The 18,416-nt window shown below is 42.3% G+C and overlaps 1 protein-coding gene across 5 annotated transcripts in view; it reads left to right on the plus strand.

Moving 5' to 3' along the window:
- Positions 1-2,908: 2,908 nt before the first annotated feature.
- The window catches only part of TRABD (TraB domain containing), a 788,001-nt gene continuing 772,493 nt past the window's right edge, over positions 2,909-18,416 (plus strand). For 2 of the 5 annotated variants that reach the window (XM_044088790.1, XM_044088789.1), the window contains exon 1: positions 3,051-3,306. The gene's annotated coding sequence lies outside the window, so the exon portion shown is untranslated. Of the gene's footprint in view, positions 3,022-3,050; positions 3,307-18,416 lie in introns of those variants that run through there. The other 3 variants (XM_044088787.1, XM_044088786.1, XM_044088788.1) reach the window with 3 other exon arrangements.

Genomic DNA, 18,416 nt, shown 5'->3' on the forward strand with positions numbered 1-18,416 from the left:
AAATATCTCCAAACCTCACAAGCACTTTAAATTAGACATTATTACATTAGGGTCAAGAGATTCCCAATCAGTTTTTCCAAATGATAAATGGTGATCAATATTTATGCAATCTATATTAATATGTACTTCTATAGGTTTTCTTTCTTTCCTGGAGCAGGGTGGGCCTGTTTGGGGAATAAGCTTATATATATATATATATATATATATATATATATATATATAGACACACACACACACAGACTTCTTCCTTATAGTCTAATGTGTGTTTGCTCAACAGTTGTTTAATCAACTGTTTATGATAAACTAAGCAGCTAGTTGACAGGTGTCCAAGTTCAAACAATTCCTGGGGTTGGGGAATATGCCCTTAGCTATCCACAACCACTCTGCATGTATGGCAACATATATTATTTGCACATTATCTGGACTTTTTGATAATTAAATAATTATTGCACCGAACATTGTGCTGGCCATTTTTTGAGAATATGTCCTTACCTCATGTTTGAGTGATCTCAAGAGTTAGTATATATATATATATATATATATATATATATATATATATATATATATAATTAAAAGAGGTTATGGGGGGGCACACACCATAACCTCTGTTAATTATATATAACTCAGGTCAACAGAGGTTATGGGGGCACACACCTCCACATGGGGGGTGCAGGGGGCTTGCCTGCCTGCAAAAAAACAAAATATTAAGATTTTTTTTTATTGTTTTTGTTTCTTTGCGAGGCTGCTTATCAGCACATGCATAGCTGCTTGTTTAAACACACACACACACACACACACACACACACACACACAGATTTATGTAAAAACAATACTCTTCATTTGACAAGTGCCATGACAAGCATTTTGGGGTAAAACAATTAAATGCTAGAGCACTGTAAAGCACCGATTATCAAGCTACAAAGAAAAACAAAACTTTTTGTGGAGCACTGAGGAGTGCTGATTTCTAACTCTGATCTACAGAGCCAACTTGCATGTGGGCATTATGCCAAATAATATTTAGGACAGATGTAGGAAGATTAAGTTACAAGGAGTATCCCAGGCTACACTAATGCTTATACAAACTTATCTTCTGGGACAGAGCACTCGTGCATGGAACTTTTTCAGACTTAGTCTGGCAGTGGTGTCTGGTCAAGTGACTTGCTCAGAATCACAAAGTTATGCAATGCAGGAAATAAAGCCTTGCACCACTGGACCACAGGAAGCAGCTTAACAGCTCCTTACTCTACTAAGCCAACAGACATTTCTGTTCTAAAATGCATGGTATTCTATAGAGTGACAAAAAAATCCAACGTTAGTCTACAAGTTGCAGAAAGCTACAAGTACAACATACTGCACTGGAGGTGAAGACTCCTCCACAAAAGTTACAATTCTTACTTCTCACATCTCATGTTGCCTATAAAGAAATCTCTAACCATGCTCACAGACACCTCCCATATATATCTGTGTGTGTGTATTCTATATATCGTACCTCTCGGCTGTCCAATTTTCAAAAGAATGTTCAGATTTTTGTCTCCTATTTTTAGTCCACTCATCATTACATTTTATTTTATGGCAAATCACTAATAACAGGCATTTTAGTTTCAGACCTCAAATCCTTCAGAAAATGCATGCTAACATAAAACATACTAGCAACTTTCTAAATTTATAGCACCAGTACTTAAAATGTGTTCCTATTTTTGGGCCTTCCTACCTCATTATTTTAGGTGCTGTCCAGATTTCTTGTGCATCTATCTATGTAGGTGATATATGCACACTTATCCAATACAACATAAGAAATAGTTCCTGGAACCCTGCACCTGTACAGGGAGAGGCTTTTTCCAGGCGTCTACGATTTTTTGAAGCCGTTGAACGTATTGCAATAACACACAAACTGGTGAAGTAACAAATGTGCTATTACGTCCCCCCTGACTTGAATTTTAGCTCATTTTAATCCCATTTAAAACTGGTGCTTTTGGAGAAAAGGTGGTGAATTACACTTAACAAGTTAATAACAATAAACAGTTACAGACGTATTTACTTCAGCAAATGCATTAGCTCACATTCTCTTATTCTGTCAATGTCTTAAGTTAACAGCATTATAGTTTATAAAATGTCGCTGATTATTTCTGGATTTGCTCCCGATTAGTTGACAGCTATGACTGCAATTTGGAATTCACAATGCAAAGTATTCTTGTTTCGCTTGTTGTTGCTATTTCATAATCGGTATAATAAAAGGGAAGGTCCGTTTACATTACCAGTGCGTGTCTGTGTGCGGAGTGGAGAGAGGTATCAGGTATCTCATGATGTAAACAGAACCGATATCAACAGCATTTGCCAGCTGTAAGGGGACGCTTAAATCCTGACAATTTCTATAAATGCGCAAATGTGTTTAACTATCTTCTCTGCTCTCAACTCTCATTAATTAGAGATTAATTAATTAGAATTCACTTCCAGTTCAGACCCCGAAAACAGCTGAATGATACTGTAGATCTGCTACGTAAAGGAACGTTATGATAGTTGTAAATAACCAAAATTAAAAGACAAAAGCGGCATTTTCATTTCCTCTTATATTTTCCTAATCTGTTCCAGTACAGAAAGGATTAGTAACCAATATTTCCCGACTACCACTATCACACAGCTCAACCACAAACACATCGAAACAGTTAACTATTACTATAAAACACAGCACACGCTACTTCGACACCTTTACATTAATAATATCATTCACGACCTAAACAAAAATCTACGTCGCTGTACAGGAAGCAGAAATAATTCCACTTTGCTTCCGCTCTCGCACCCATGTGCATTGTGGGGATAGTAGTTTTTGCCTACAGTCCTGCTCTCTTCTTGGAAACCTCGTTGGATGCGAAAGTGGACTACATTTACCAGTGCTGTAAACATTGGTTCTTCATCAGTGACAGATAAGTATGTTAGATAGGATGATGTGTTATATCAAACATAGTGCTTCTACAGTGTTCAGCTGTTTGGCTTGGCAACATTATTAAGTCTTTCTAGAGACAAGTGAGTAAATGTATTTTTCACACTTTTGTAGCCTAGTGTTGATATAACACGTTATCTTCTTTAACACACAAGTAATTTTATGCAGCTTATGTTTATTACTCTATTTATCCGTTTCACCAAAAGTAGTTTAGCAAAGCTAGTCATAGAATGAGTAACCTGGTTTCCGGTTTTTCATGAATTACTTCATCTACTTTACTTTAGTAGCAGACTGTCAAGTTTTCTACAGGGGTGTAAATGAAATTGCAAGTTAAATTAATTCACAAAGAAGTTAGTAACCGCATAGAGGTACGCATTAGTCAATTGCACTGAAGTAGTTGGGAAAATAGTACTGTATACAGGTTGCTGTTCAACTACTGACAGACACATTTGTTATTTTGTTAATACTCCTGTCGATTCGTTTATGGATTTGTAGTCTGTGTACTCTGCAATTCATTTTGGGCCAGCACCCTCCATGAAGGGAACTTATGTATATGACATTACGTATGCACACTTGTTAATATAAATTGCTATAGTTATCTGTTTATTGTAAGTGTGTACTGTATGTTCACACATCAACGGGAATTATTACTTTTATATTTATTTGTTGCCTTGTAACGTAAAAATATGGTACTGGAGTGTTTCTGTGCTCTGAATCTTCAGTTTTTTTTTTCTGAATAGGTCATTCATATCACAGTGAATTACTGCACAGAACAAAATGAAAAAAAAATGTGCATTAACGTGAAGTATGGTGGTGGGACATTACCTTAATTTCATCATTTTTTAGAATAATCTTTACCTAGTGTTTTCTAACTTCCTTTCCGTTTTTTTTACATTATGCCTTTATGACACAGGTTAAATGAAGTCTGTCCAACGTGTGGCACTTTTCTTCTTGTTAATTATAGGTTTTGTATGTAGATATCTACACGTGTCTTTATACTCTTTGCTTGTTGCTTCTGTCTGCATAGGTGAATCTGTCCAATAGTGCAGTTATTCCTATACTAATGCTGACGGATAGACTCCTTAAAGTAATTTTCTCTATTATTGTACTGATGACTTCAATTAAGACCTACTGTTGTGAAAAATAAGAAAGTGCTCCTCTTTCTGACTCACTGGTATTATTTTTAAAGGCCCACATTGTGTTTTTTAATGGTCAGGGGTTGAAAGATATGACTGTATTTAAAAGACATACTTTTGTTTTTCTTTAACGTTTCCAGTAGAAAGTGATTTTTTTATATGTCTTACTGAATTGGTACCAATGTTATAATACTGGTTTGGTTCTCATAGTGACCAACTTTATTTGACATATGAACGAGGATTTATTTTGTCCAAGCACTGTCATCTCTCTCACCCTTTATGAATTGAGTAAAAGCACAGTGTAATTCCCCCAAACTTCCATGTTTTTCCTCTGTGCAAGGATAAACAATGGTATATGATTATTATGTAGCTAAGATCTGTGTTTCTTTTTCAGTTTTGCAGATAATTTGTTACTCATATCTAGTAAGGATCACTGCTGTAATTCTTGTGTATTTTACTCGTATATCTAATGTATTTTTGTGCAGTATCATTTGAGGTTTATGTTGATCAAGGGTGGGAGGTTGGCATAACGGTTAAGGTCTTTACCTTACAGACACAAGGTGCATGGTTTGACAGTTAAGGTCTTTACCTTACAGACACAAGGTGCAGGGTTCTATCCTCACATGGAGTAATCGGCTAGGCTTAAAATGGCCTACGAATGCAGTTAGCCTCGTACTAATCTATGAACAGTGAAAAAACTACAGAGTAATATATTTTTCTGTTGCATTCTAGTTTTGCACCTTATGTTTACTGTCATCCTTTTTTCCAAGGTACAGAGATGAATTATGTCTGAGTAGCTTTTGTACCTGATACTGGTTTGTGGAAATGTTGCCCAATTTTTCTTTGTACTTTGTATTCTTTGTCATTTTGTGTAGCCTTGTATGAGTGTGGTGCAACTCTTCTCAGTCTTAGACTGTACTGAATCTGTTTAACGCTTACATTTTGTTTTCCACTCCTTTGATTTAGAGTTGCGGATGAGAATGACCATTTGAATCAGCCCTTTCACAAGTTTAAGTAAGATAATAGTTACATAGTTTCAGTTTAGAATCCTCATCCTTTGAAAACCTATTTTGTTACTGTTGCTGCACCGTGCTTAATCTTATAGCTACATGAGATTTCTAACAGATGCCTTTGAACTGTTTTTTCATGTGTTACTTTTATGATCATCCTGTGATATATTTAAAACTAGAAGTGAAACCTCTTCCGGTCTCCTGATCCATGGCTGGTGTTAGCATTTTGGGGGCCCACAGCAAATTTCAAGTTGGGGGACCCCCTAGGCACTTCCAGTGTAAGTATCACCCTGTCACTGTCACCTCTCCTAAGCAGCCTTTTATTTCATGCTACAAGCTTTTAGGAGTAGGACACAGTCTGACCAGTAGCTACAATGATGTTACATTACAACAAGCCTATGTACTGCAGTATGTTGGCCCATGTCACAAAGGGACAGTCACAATTACTGGCATTTAGTTGTAACAATGATACATTACAACAACTCGGACTTTGGTGAAATGGCACCCTAGGCCTACTGTTTCAGACTCCCCACAAGCACATACCCTCCAGTCCTCCTCTCTGCCCCCCCCCATGTTGGGCTCCCCATATGATGCACATTACTTTTTTCTTTCTTTTCTCACATTTTGCCCTATTCTTCAGCTTTTTCAAAAACACCATAACTTTCTATAGTTTCTGAAGTGCATTGTTACTTTGTTTCCTTTTTGCACAACCTTTTCATTGTTACTTTGTTTCCTTTTCATCCAGTGATGATATGAACAAAAATTATGATCAAAGATAGAAATTCAGTGTTTCTGTTCAGCTTTAGTTTTCCTGGCATCCTTTCAACACACCTTTCCTTACCAACACAGCACAGTACTAATCATTTAGGAAATAACGCAAAAAAGACTGGGCCGGATTTGCAAAAGCTTGCACGGAGTGCAAGAAGAGTGTAGGAGCTCACGCTGGCAATATGTCTGCCTTGCGATCCAGGTACAGCTGGCAGGGGCGTGCACGAGAGCTGCTAAAGCTACACTTGCATGGACAGCGTCATGGTATGCAAATTACCTCATTTGCTGGTGAAAGCCATGCAAATAAGGTAACTTTGTGATCCAGGAAACACTAACCTGTCCGTGGAAGGTTAGTGTTAGCTGCAGAAATGTACTCCATTGGTAACGGACTACATTTCTGCAAATAGCTAAACAGAGCTATGACAGCTCCAAATAAAGGATGCATACAGTTCAGGAAGCATGCCAATGGTCAAATACAAGGCCATTGGCATTCTAAAATGTTTAAAAGTATAACAGTTTAACCCCCCCCCAATCTCCGATGTTTAAGCATAGCGCAGCACCGCGCGAACGTGCGGTACTTATAAAAACAAGAAAATAATTAAAAGCCAAAAATAGGCATTTTCACTAAAAAGCTTATTCTGCCATGCAGGTGAATGGCAGGCTGAAGACAACATGGCCACTGAGTAGTGGTTGCTAAGGGGGGGAAGCTCAGTGTCAGAGATGTAACCATGCATTAGTAGGCAATCCTATGCAAATGAGGATAAGGATAGTGAATCCCAATTTTCCCCAGCATGTGAGGCATGTCCCAAGAGTGTAAGAGTAGGAGTAGGTGAGTAGGAGAGTAGAATATAGGTGACATCATGAGGGGTGTGTCAGGCTGTAAGCTAATTGGAGCACTGTGGCTTGTGTTTGCCCTGAGTTGCTCAGGATTGCAAGAGGCGTGCCTACAGTTGTCCTATTTGAAAACCTCAAACCAAAGGTGTACACTTTTAAAAGATAGGAAACACCTTGCAAACATGCGCACAGCGTGTGCGCGTGTTTGCGCAGTGCTTCCCCTGGGCAGAAACAGAAAGGTAAAAGGAAGGAAAAGAAGTAGTAGGAAGTTAACCAATGAGAACTAGCAGAGCTGCCAGGTGAAATCAATAAGAATCAGCCAATTACACAGGCAGCAGACTAGCCCAGCCCAGCACTTTAAACTCTGCAAACAGCAGTCTACCCTGTTTTTTCCCAAGACCTCTGCAACACTGCAGTATACAAAGAGGGAAAGCTTAAAAAGCTTAAGTCAGACAAAATGTTAGGGGCTGCTCTTGCTATCATAAACCAACATGTGCAAGGTGCTGAGGGTGGTGATGTTATGAATGCTGCTGAGCAACCCACAGTGAGGAGACAGAGAAGAGTGTACAGACCCAGGGTAACCTACCAGGGGCTACATGAGCTGGCAATCGTGGAGCGCTCTAGGGTGGACAGAGACCTCCTACAACAAATTGTCAAACTTTGCTGGCCATGCCTCACACACAGAACCAACAGAGGGGAACCCATCCCAGTGGATACCAAGGTATGTGTAGGCCTAAGAATACTAGCTACAGGTACCTTCTAAAGACCAACTGGTGATATTATGGGGATTTCACAGGCATCAGCATCCAGGGTACTCCACCAGTTCCTGGATGCCATGTCAGCACACGCCGGTGACCATGTATATTTCCCCAATTCCTGTGAGGCATTGTCCAGCAATATGCATCTTTTCCACCAAATAGCAGAATACCCTGAGGTAGTGGGTGCAATAGACTCCATGCACATACACATCAAAGCACCACCCGGTGAGCGGGGTAGGGTCTACATCAACCGCAAGGGCTTCCCCTCCATCAACTGCCAGTTTGTGTGCAATGCCCAGGGCATAATAATGAATGTGTGTGCTGGATGCCCTGGAAGCTATCACGATTCCCACATTTGGCATCTGACCCAGCTGTACCAGAGATTTGCCAATGGGGACATCCCTGAGGGTCACCTAGTGGGGGGTGCTGGATATGCACTGGAGCCATGGCTGATGACACCCATCAGAAATGCACACACACCTGAACAAGAACTCCATAATGAGGCACATGCACAAATAATAAACATAATTGAGCGTGTGTTTGGGATGCTCAAGTCACAGTTCCGGTACCTGGACACATCTGGTGGAGCCTTGCAGTACTCGCCAACTACATGTACCCAATTTGTTATGGTATGTGCCATGCTACACAATATGATCCTCTGGAAACAGCTGCAGCAGGAACAGCATGGGGCAGGGCCAAACAGCCCCCCACCATTGCCAAGGTCTGCACAGGCACAGCATGACTCGGAGGACGAACTACCTGAGCCTGCCCCAGTAGTCAGAAGGAGGCGTGCCCAGTATGCCCTGGCTTGCCAAAGAGGCAATGCATAGCACATACACTGACTCAGTAGGAACTCTGGAAATGACACCTCTCTCTGACTTGCACATACAGGAAAAGGTATGCATAACTTGACACTACCTGTTTTCAAACATGTATAGGGAGTGTACTATGTGCACCCGACATAGGCAGCCCTGCAGCACCACCTGAGGCATGAGTGCCCTATTTTAAGCAATATAAAGCACTGTTAAGCACATTTTACCAGTATTGAGCATATTTAAATACAATTGGGCGTAGCTGCGCATCGTACTAACCAACGCAACATCGGGCAACATTGAGCAAAGCTGGGTAAACACGCTCACACCTGCTTTACTGTTCCTTAACCAGTCAGGTCTGCCCAGCAGGAAAATAAAACGCAGTGACACAGCATGAACTCAGAATACTGTGCAGTATCGTTACAGTACTGAACCACTAAGCCATGATAGCATTTCATTGGCACAGACACAACTTAAGTCACTCACACATACAAGTTGGGGGGAGGGGTCACATACCTAACAGTCACAGCCAGCAGGACAATTGTAGACAAACGCAAACAAATGCTGTATCATGCCCTCTGAAGAGGCATATGAGTAACCTCCCCCCAGGCCTATGCAGACAGATAACAGCAGGCCAGGCAGTGTGATATGGGTTGGGTAGGCTATGAAGTCACAAACTAATATGCATGTAATTGGAAGCTAAGGTTTTGTAGCACAGTGGTATGCCTCAAGCCAGTATGATAAGCAACAGTACAGACTGAAATGGAGTACCTGACATAGCAGTGCAGGCCTAGCAAATGTGTACAAGTGTCAGGTGTACCCCTCATCCTATGTACACCCACAGTAACAATCAGGTGTGCCCCCCCCCGGGTAGAAATATACAAATAATAGCTGTTCCCCCTGTATGTAGAAATGTTGATAAGTCTATGCAGATTGACTCATGGAAGCCCTGCAGGCACAGCGTGCTTCCCGTCGATGTACAACACAAAGGTGAGCCCTGAAGTAAAACCCAACTTGAATTTTCACACATATGTATATGCCCATAGTGGGCATGCTCACACACTTAAACAAACGAAGCAAATTTCAGTCAACAACATACTGAAAGGTCATACTGAGCATGCTCACACACTTGGGTTATGTCTGAGTACAGCAGTGGGCCACGCATATCTGGCAGTTGCAGTTCTTACTCCAGACACATGTCACTATTCACCAATCCTGCCTTGCACACACAGTGATATGAAAACAGACCCATATAATATATTGGACCCCTGTCATAATCAGACTATGTAATACAAGTACTTAAGTTGCTCAAAGAAAGTGAAAATCCAAAGAAGATCAATACATTTCCAATCAGTATCATCAAGAAAGAGTGAGCACTCCTAACATTATCCAAGCCATGTTCTGGCAAAAATATTGCCAAAGAGTCCATAGAGAACCATGAAGCTTTCTTTAGCTATGTCATAAATATCAATGTAAACTCATATATGTTATGAGTCATTGCAAAGTATAAATGAATACATGTACATGACTGACATTGCCAACATCTTGTCAGACAGGTTCATACATATTTACCCCCCTCTCACTGACAAAAGGGCCCATTGCCATACCTGGAGATTGTGAAAAGCCAGAAATCACATGTACAATGGTTGAAAAGCCAGAAATCACATATACAATGGTTAAACAGCTCTATCAGACCCATCAGAGAGTACCATGACACACTTGCATTGAATCTGACTAGGCACCTTCAGCAGCTGGAAAGACCACTGAAGTACCTCAACAAGAGGATTACTGGCCTCAAGCAACTGCCCCATGCAACAAGACTGAAATAACTCAATCTGTACTGTTGCATACTGTCTACTGAGGCGATCTCTGCCCAACAGACAGGTCCATGTCCAATGCAGAACCGATGTACATGTTCTATCTGAAGTAAACCCAAGCTCACTGTGCCACATGCTCTAGGGATATAATCATCACAACAATAAATAGAACATGTTGGAGGGATACATTACTAACACACAGACTTCCCTTGCTTTGGAACAGGCTCCCAACCTACATTAAGCTGAGTCCCTCACTGACACTCTTCCAGAGGAGCCTTGATGAGTGTATGTGAAACTGAACTGTCACACCATGGATCTCTTCATCAGCTCTACTACACAGAGGCATAGGGAACTAACCCCATGTGTGGTGATAGCTGCACACTCTGGCCATACTAATATATGCCTTCAGGCAGCCTATTACCTACATATGTACCTATATATGTAGGGGGAATACAGTATAATAAGCCAAAGATGGATGGGCAGAGATGTGTGTAAGAGGGTGACCATGACAGGGAGTCATCCAGGACTGTCCCACCCAGCACACATCCTAATGGCACAAAAGACATGAAGTGCACATCTCACCCACTGTACATAATAGCCACCAGTATCTGTAAACATTACAGTGTATGTGGTGCATGTGCCTGCTGTACAACATGACTGTACAATGAAGTACACATCTATCTGTAGACATGTACCTGTCACATAGAGTCTACTACATACATATGAACATCTTCACAAAGGCATATATTAGCCTAGGCAAGTTGTACAGCTTTCAGCACCCCATTGGTTAGTCTCCTAAGCCCTAGTTCTAATAGTTAGTACCCTAAGCCCCTTTCTAGTGGGGCTGCTGATGTGATGCCTGGTGTGAATTGTCCATTTCCCATCCACTCATCAAGGTTCCTATTGAAGAGTGTCAGCGAGGGGCTCTGTCTCATGTACATTGGGACTCTGTTCCACAGTAAGGCAAGTGTCTGGGATGGTACTCTATCCCACCAGCATGTTGTATTCATTGTTGTGATGAGTTTTATATCCCTGGAGTGTGTAGTGTGACTCAATTTTGTTATCCTTAGATGGAGCATGTTCAACAGTTGTGTTGGACATGGCTGTGTATGTTAGGCAGAGTGTGCCTCTGAGTAGGCGGTACGCAGTGGAGAACAGATTTAGTTTTACCAGTTGTGTTTCATAACGCAACTGTTTGAGGCCAGTAATCCTCTTGGTGAGGTACCTCTGTGATCTCTCCAGCTGCTGGGTATGCTTAGTCGAGTATATCCAAAATGGTGCATTGTACTCAATAATGGGTCTGATGACTTGAGTAGAGGGCCACCACTGCCTCTTTTGATCCTGATGCAAGCCCTTTGTTGATTAGGTGGGCCACATAGGATTTCCTAATCACTTAGGCAACATGGTTGTCAAAGGAAAGATGACTATCTACTTGTGTCCCCAGATCCCTTATTACCTTGTCAGTTTTTAGGGGGTAACACCTATGTGGTAGTTTGTGGGTACTTTGTTTTCCCCAAAGGGGATTACTATGCATTCTTTCACATTGAGCTTGAGGCCATGATTCTGGCACCACACATCTGTCTCATAGAATCCCTTCTGGAGAATATTTGTGTCATCCGGGGAATCTGTTATGGCAAACACTTTACAGTTCCCAGCAAACTTAGTCAACCACAACCCTCCTGTGTTGGCATGTACTTCTGAGAAGTGTATACCAAACAGGAGGGGCCCCAGGACTGAACCCTAGGGGACACCAGTTGTTACCGGTTTAGAGTCTGACATGTAGCCAGCAACTCTTAATTTGTGGGATCTGTCTGTGAGCCAGTTTGCAATCCATCTTGTGATGTATGGATTTATGCCCAGGTTGGTGAGTTCATCTATGATACCTGACTGTGGAATGGTGTCAAATGCCTTAGCGAGGTATAGGTAGGCTGTGTGGAGCTCCTTTCAATCATCTGTAGCCTGGGTAACTGTCTGAAAGAAATCCACCCAATTCAGGAGGCATGATCTGCATTTGACGAAGCCAAGCTGGGTTTGTTCAAGTGTGTGAAGGTTCCCAATGTCTTTATTGTTGACTTCCATTATGATTGGCTCCATTGCCTTGCAGATCAGACTCGTCAGGCTCATAGAGCAGGAATGCCAAGGGTCTTTTGTGGCCCCACCCCTGTGGAGTGGGAAGAACATTGCTGTGCAACATTCTATGGGTACATATCCTGTAGAGAGCATGTAGAGAGAGGTGTAGGTATCCTTGATGAATATGGATACATCCTCACCCTATGTGCTATGATCCAGGTTCTGATGCTGGAAGGTATGGAATGAGTAGTATCCTGGTAGTGCTGGTGTGCTCTCTGGAGCCTTGAACTAAGTTTCTGTTACTGCACAGTTATCAATATTCTCCATACTGAGAAGTGCCTCAAGTGTGTGCATCTGGAGGCTGAGACTTCTGGCAATGAGTAGTATTTAGCTCACTTTGTGGTTATTTGTGTTGGTTATGGGGTTTCGTTTGTCCTGAGTGACTGGTGTTCCACACCTAAAGTCAACACCTCATTGGTTCAATCCAACCATAAGCTAATTACCCTACATATCCACATCTGCCCCCATCCCCCATTAAGGAAACCATGTTAAAAAATTTCTCCAAAGCCAACTTCATGCTTCTTAAGAGAGAAGTGGTGAACTTCATGACACCCATGCAGATGGACAATACAGTTACGACTACTGAATCCTACACAGTTGTACTTTATAAGCACTTACATGAGTGCATGGATCATGCTGTCCCAAACAGAACCAAGATGCTATCCTCCAAAAAAAGGAAGCCAATCTGGTGGTCCCCTACCATAAACAAACTGTACAACAGAAGGAAGAAACTGTTGCAAAAGAAAGTAAAATCCCATGAGTGGAGGAGCTCCCTGGTCAGCCTCAGTAAGAAGCTGCAATCCCTGATAAAATCCTCTAAAGCTAGTTACGAAAACAAAATCGCCACTGATTCTAAACACAACCACAAAGCATTCTATAGCTATGTCAAGAATCTCAGTGGCAACACTCAGATCTGCTCTGAGTTCCAGCACAATGGCACTAAATATACAGACCCAACTGATATTGCCAACATCCTGGCAGATAGGTTCAGTGCTAACTTTACCCCCTCTCACCCATTAAAGAGCCCATCTCTATACCGGAAGAATGCAAAGATCCTGTAATCACGGCTCCACAGGTAAAAACCACACTCTTCAAAGCCAGGAACACAGCATCCATGGGACCAGACAACATCCCAGGCTGTGTTCTACACGAACTACAGAACGAACTGGCACCACACCTGAGTACCATGTTCAGTCATAGCCTCACCTCAGGCTTTGTGCCTGCTGAATGGCGTACAGAGATGTTTATCCCACTACACAAGGGGGGAGCCACCACGGACCCCGGGAACTAGTGCCCTATTAGCCTGATGAGCCTCTTCTGTAAGGCCATGGAATGGATCCTCATGGAATTTATAAACAAAGACATTGGTAATCTCCAAACTCTGGACCCCAACCAGTTCAGGTTTGTAAAAGGTAAATCACGTTTCCTAAACCTGACAGACTTCTTTGAAGCAGTCACCAAAGCAATAATCAAGGGTAAGGTGGTACAATCAAGGGTAAGGTGGTTCGCACAGCCTATCTAGATCTCTCCAAGGCTTTTGACACCATCCTTCACTCTGGAATTATAGATAAACTCACTAAACTAGGTATAAATCCCTATGTCACAAGATGGGTTGCCAACTGGCTCACTGACAGAACCCACGCTGTGAAAGTAGCAGACTCCAAATCCGACTTCAGACCAGTCACAGCTGGAGTACCACAGGGTTCAGTCCTGTCCGTTTTGGTATCTACTTCTCTGTAGTGCAGGCTAACACAGAAGGTCTTTGGTTAATGAAGTTCGCAGATGACTGCAAACTAGGAGCCATAATCGAAACTACTAACAATGTGGACATCCTACAAAAGAGCCTCACTGAGACAGATGTCTGGTGTCAAAGCCATGGCCTCAAGCTCAATGCCAAAAACTGCATTGTCATCCCCTTTGGTAAAAACTCTGTACCTATGAACCACAGCATAGACGGTAGTACACTTAACACTGAAAGTGTAATAAGAGACCTTGGGACACAGGTGGACAGTAGTCTCTCCTTTGATAATCACATCGCCACAGTAGTCAGGAAATCCTTCTTGTGGCACACCTCTTCACAAAAGGTTTCTCATGCAGAAAAAAAGACGTCATTGTTCCCCACTACTCATCACTCATTAGATCCGTTATAGAGTACAACGCCCCTTTTGGTATGTACCTCACAAGACATCTGCAACAACTGGAAAGGTCGCAGAAATACCTCACAAAGAGGATTACCTGCCTCAAACACATGCCCTACACAGACCGTCTCAAAAAACTCCAGCTTTACTCCATCGCATATCACCTACTCAGAGGTGATATCTGCCTAACATACAAAGCTATGTCAAACCCAGAGCTGTTGGACATGCTCCACTTAAAGGAATCCCAATCCCTCCAAGCTACACGCTCTAGGGACCTAAACCTTGTCACCACAATAAACAGAACATGCCGGAGGGATAGATTCCTGTCTCAGAGACTTCCCATACTCCGGAATAAACTACCTATCTATATCAAACAAAGCTCCTCATTAGCACTCTTCAAGAAAAATCTTGATGATTGGATGGGAAATAGGAAATTCACCCCGGGGATCACTTCTGTGTATCTGCTTGACAGTGGCACAGGAAAATAAATTTCTTGGGTGGCAAAAGCCAGGGTACATTTTTGGCTGGGCTTGTAAAGGCCTCAGGGCCGATAGCCTAGTACCTACCTATGAACCTTTGAGCCTTGCCTAAAAAAGGTAATATGGGGACAGCAAGAGCCTTGGCCAGTATTCAGAAGCATAGGGGTGACAGGCGCAAACCATCTCTAGCGAAGCAACAAGGCTTGTCGGTCATGTCATCACAGGCAGACAGAGACTGGATCCCCTTTGAATTGACACCAGAAGCTCAGCCAATTGCTGAAGTTTATCATCTTTCTGTTATATTGCAGTATCATGTAGGTGAAGGTAAGATGCTACTCAAGGTCAGGGTCATACCAGCCTGGGCTACTATATATCTCTTGTCATGTTGTCCTGGGAGGTATGTCTCAGATCATTTACACTGACATGTACAAAGAACACGTCATATATGTACCTGTTCTGGAGTGATGTAAGTGCTTGTGTTATGTGGCGGATCATAGCACCTGACAGACAACTGACAGGAACCTTCCCCTTGTCCAACCGAGTGAGTGGAACATCTGTGTGCCTGACTATGGAGTCACCTATTACTAGTGTGTTGGGTATATTGTTTTGCCTTAAGGCCTGTTGTGAGGCACACTGCTTTGGTGTATTATGTGTTTTCTGGTGTGTGCTTGGAGGTGCATGTTGCTTGATTGTCCTCTTAATATTTGTATTCTCCGAGTATGGTAATGTGTATTTATGTGTGTGTTTTGCTGGTACTTATATTGTAGGTCTGTGTGAGACTGTTGGTGTTGTGGTTGTATGACCCTACTCCTCTTGACTGTATTGTCCAATATTGGGTTGACAGAGCTTAGCCACTGGTTTGACCCTGTGTGTACCAGCATGTGGTGTATCAGCTCATATATGATATGGTCATGGCTTATGCATACAATACACTCACAATACACCTAGTATGATAAGCCTGCTGAGGTTATCAAATGTGAAAAAAATCTTTGGGCAAACTATCAGCAGGTAATGTCTGTATTGCGCCCTGTAACTCCATATTGCTTGCTGAAGTGTAAAGACGTACTTAGTTTGGATTAAGAACCCCACACTTGCCAACTATGTGTGTGTGTGTGTGTGTGTGTGTGTGTGTGTGTGTGTGTGTGTGTGTGTGTGTGTGTGTGTGTGTGTCTCTCCCTGGGGAGAGATCAACCTTCTTGGAGACTACTCACACCCCTTAAAAGTGGTATACTCATCTTTGTCAAGTCTGATGATGTCACCATCCTACAAATATACCTGTGGAAAGGTGAAATCTCAGTAATGTATATAGCGTGTTGTGTAAATGCGTACTGCTGTAGTATCATAATGTAGTTAGGCAGGGATTTGAATCCTGCACTTGCCAACTGTGTGTGTCTCCCTGGGGAGGATCAACCTTTTTGGAGACTACTCACACCCCTTAAAAGTGGTTTACTCATCTTTGTCAAATCTGATGATGTCACCATCCTACAAATATACCTGTGGAAAGGTGAAATCCTAGTAATGTGTATAGCATGTCGTGTAGATGTGTACTGCTGTAGTATCATAATGTAGTTAGGTAGGGGTTTGAATCATACACTTGCCAACTGTGTGTGTGTGTCTCCCTGGGGAGGAACAACCTTTTTGGAGACTACTCGCACCCCTTAAACATGGTATACTCATCTTTGTCAAGTCTGATGATGTCACCATCCTACAAATATACCTGTGGGAAGGTGAAATCCCAGTAATGTGTGTAGCGCATCGTGTAAATGAATACTGCTGTAGTATCATAATGTAGTTAGGAAGGAGTTTGAATCTCGCACTTGCTGACTGTGTGTGTGTTCCAGGTGTGTGAGAGTGTGTGACACCATTGGTCAATGAGGAGTGGGTTTTGATTTTTCTAGTGTATGACATATCACAATGACAACTGTATGTGCATTACACATGTAAGGTAGCTGTGGGGCAAAGCCATATACATACATGTGACCTCAATTATTTCATAGGTGGGTACTCTGTTTTCTCCATGAAAGCATCTGTTGTCTTTGCCAGAGCATGCTGGCGCTTTCCAGACATTAGGTCACATCTGTATGCTTGTGACAAGCGTAGCCACTGCAGTGATCCTGGGGCTACGTCCTCTGTTTCACATCCATTCATCACAGTTTTCAATCAGTGAGGGTTTATGCTTGAGGTATATTTGAATCCCGTTCCAAAGCAAGCAAAGTCTGGCAAAGATGACTAATCATTATAGGTGTGCAACAACCTCTGTGGATCTGCATGCAAACCCTTTATTGCTTATGTGCTCCACAGAGGGATTTCCAAAACCCTTTGGTAATGTGATTATCAAAGGAGAGATGACTAAACACATGAGTCTATGTATGCATTAGTACCTGTTCCACATTTTGGGGGCTGCTACCTGTGTGGTACTCTGGGGATACTTTGTTTTCTAAAAGTGGATAACTATGCTTTCTTTGGCTTATAGCTTTACAGCATGAGTTTGACACCAGGTATATGTCTCTATGATACCCTTTTGGAGGATGTGTGTGTCATCTGGAGAATAAAGTATAGCCCACAGTATGCATTTTCATCAAACGCGGGCAGACATATCTCTACTGTGTTTGCTTGTACCTAAGAAAGCTATATGCCAAACAGGAGTGGTCCCAGGACTGAGTGCAGGTGAATACCACTTGTTACTGGCATAGAATAGTACATGGAGGCTGCAAATGTTACTGTGTGTCCTACATCTGGGCATCAGTTGTCAGTCCATCATCTAACAATCGTTTTTGGTCAGTCTGTTGAGGTTATGTATAATACCAGAATGTGGGATGGGTATGAATTGCTGGTGAGCTATAGCTTGGCTGTGTGGACCTCCCCTCCCTCACCTATAGCCTTGTTAACTGGCTTGAAGTCTATTAGGTGTAGGAGCCATGATCTGGCCTTTAGAGAAGCTAAGTGGGTATGGTGCAGTGTTTGCAGGTTCATAATGTCTCTGTTAATGAGTTCCATAATGCTGTGCTCCATAGCCTTCCAGATAACATTTGTCTGGCTTATAGGGTGAGAGTTTCCAGGATGTGTTGTAGTTCTACCCTTAATCAATTTATGTTAACATTTGTACTGGGTGTGACGAGGGTGGACAGGATTAGGAATAAGTATATTAGAGGGTCAGCCCAGGTTTGAAGGTTAGTAGACCAAGCCAGATAGGCAGGATTAAGTTGGTTTGTACATGTGCTGAGGAGGGATGCAGAGTATATTGTGAAATAGATGCTAAGGATGAAGCCGCCAGGTAACAGGAAAAGAGGAATGCCTAAGATGAGGTTTTTGGCTGTGGTGAGAGAGGACATGCAGGTGGATGGTGTGACAGCGCAAGATGCAGAGGGCAGGATGAAATGGAAACAGATGATCTACTGTGGCGACCCCTAATGGGAGCATCCGAAAGTAGAAGACGTTGTAGCTCAACCCTTGTGGACTGTGAACACCATAACCGTGTGTCATTCCACAAGTATGTAACCTGTATAGAGGCTGCATTTAGACAGAGTGTTTAGACGAGTGGTGACTTCATATGTCAGCTTGTGTATGACGCAGCCAGGGACACTGTCCAGTACCAT

This window comes from Protopterus annectens, chromosome 11.part0, assembly GCF_019279795.1.
Source record: "Protopterus annectens isolate FY-2018-M chromosome 11.part0, PAN1.0, whole genome shotgun sequence".
NCBI classification, from domain to species: Eukaryota; Metazoa; Chordata; order Ceratodontiformes; family Protopteridae; genus Protopterus; species Protopterus annectens.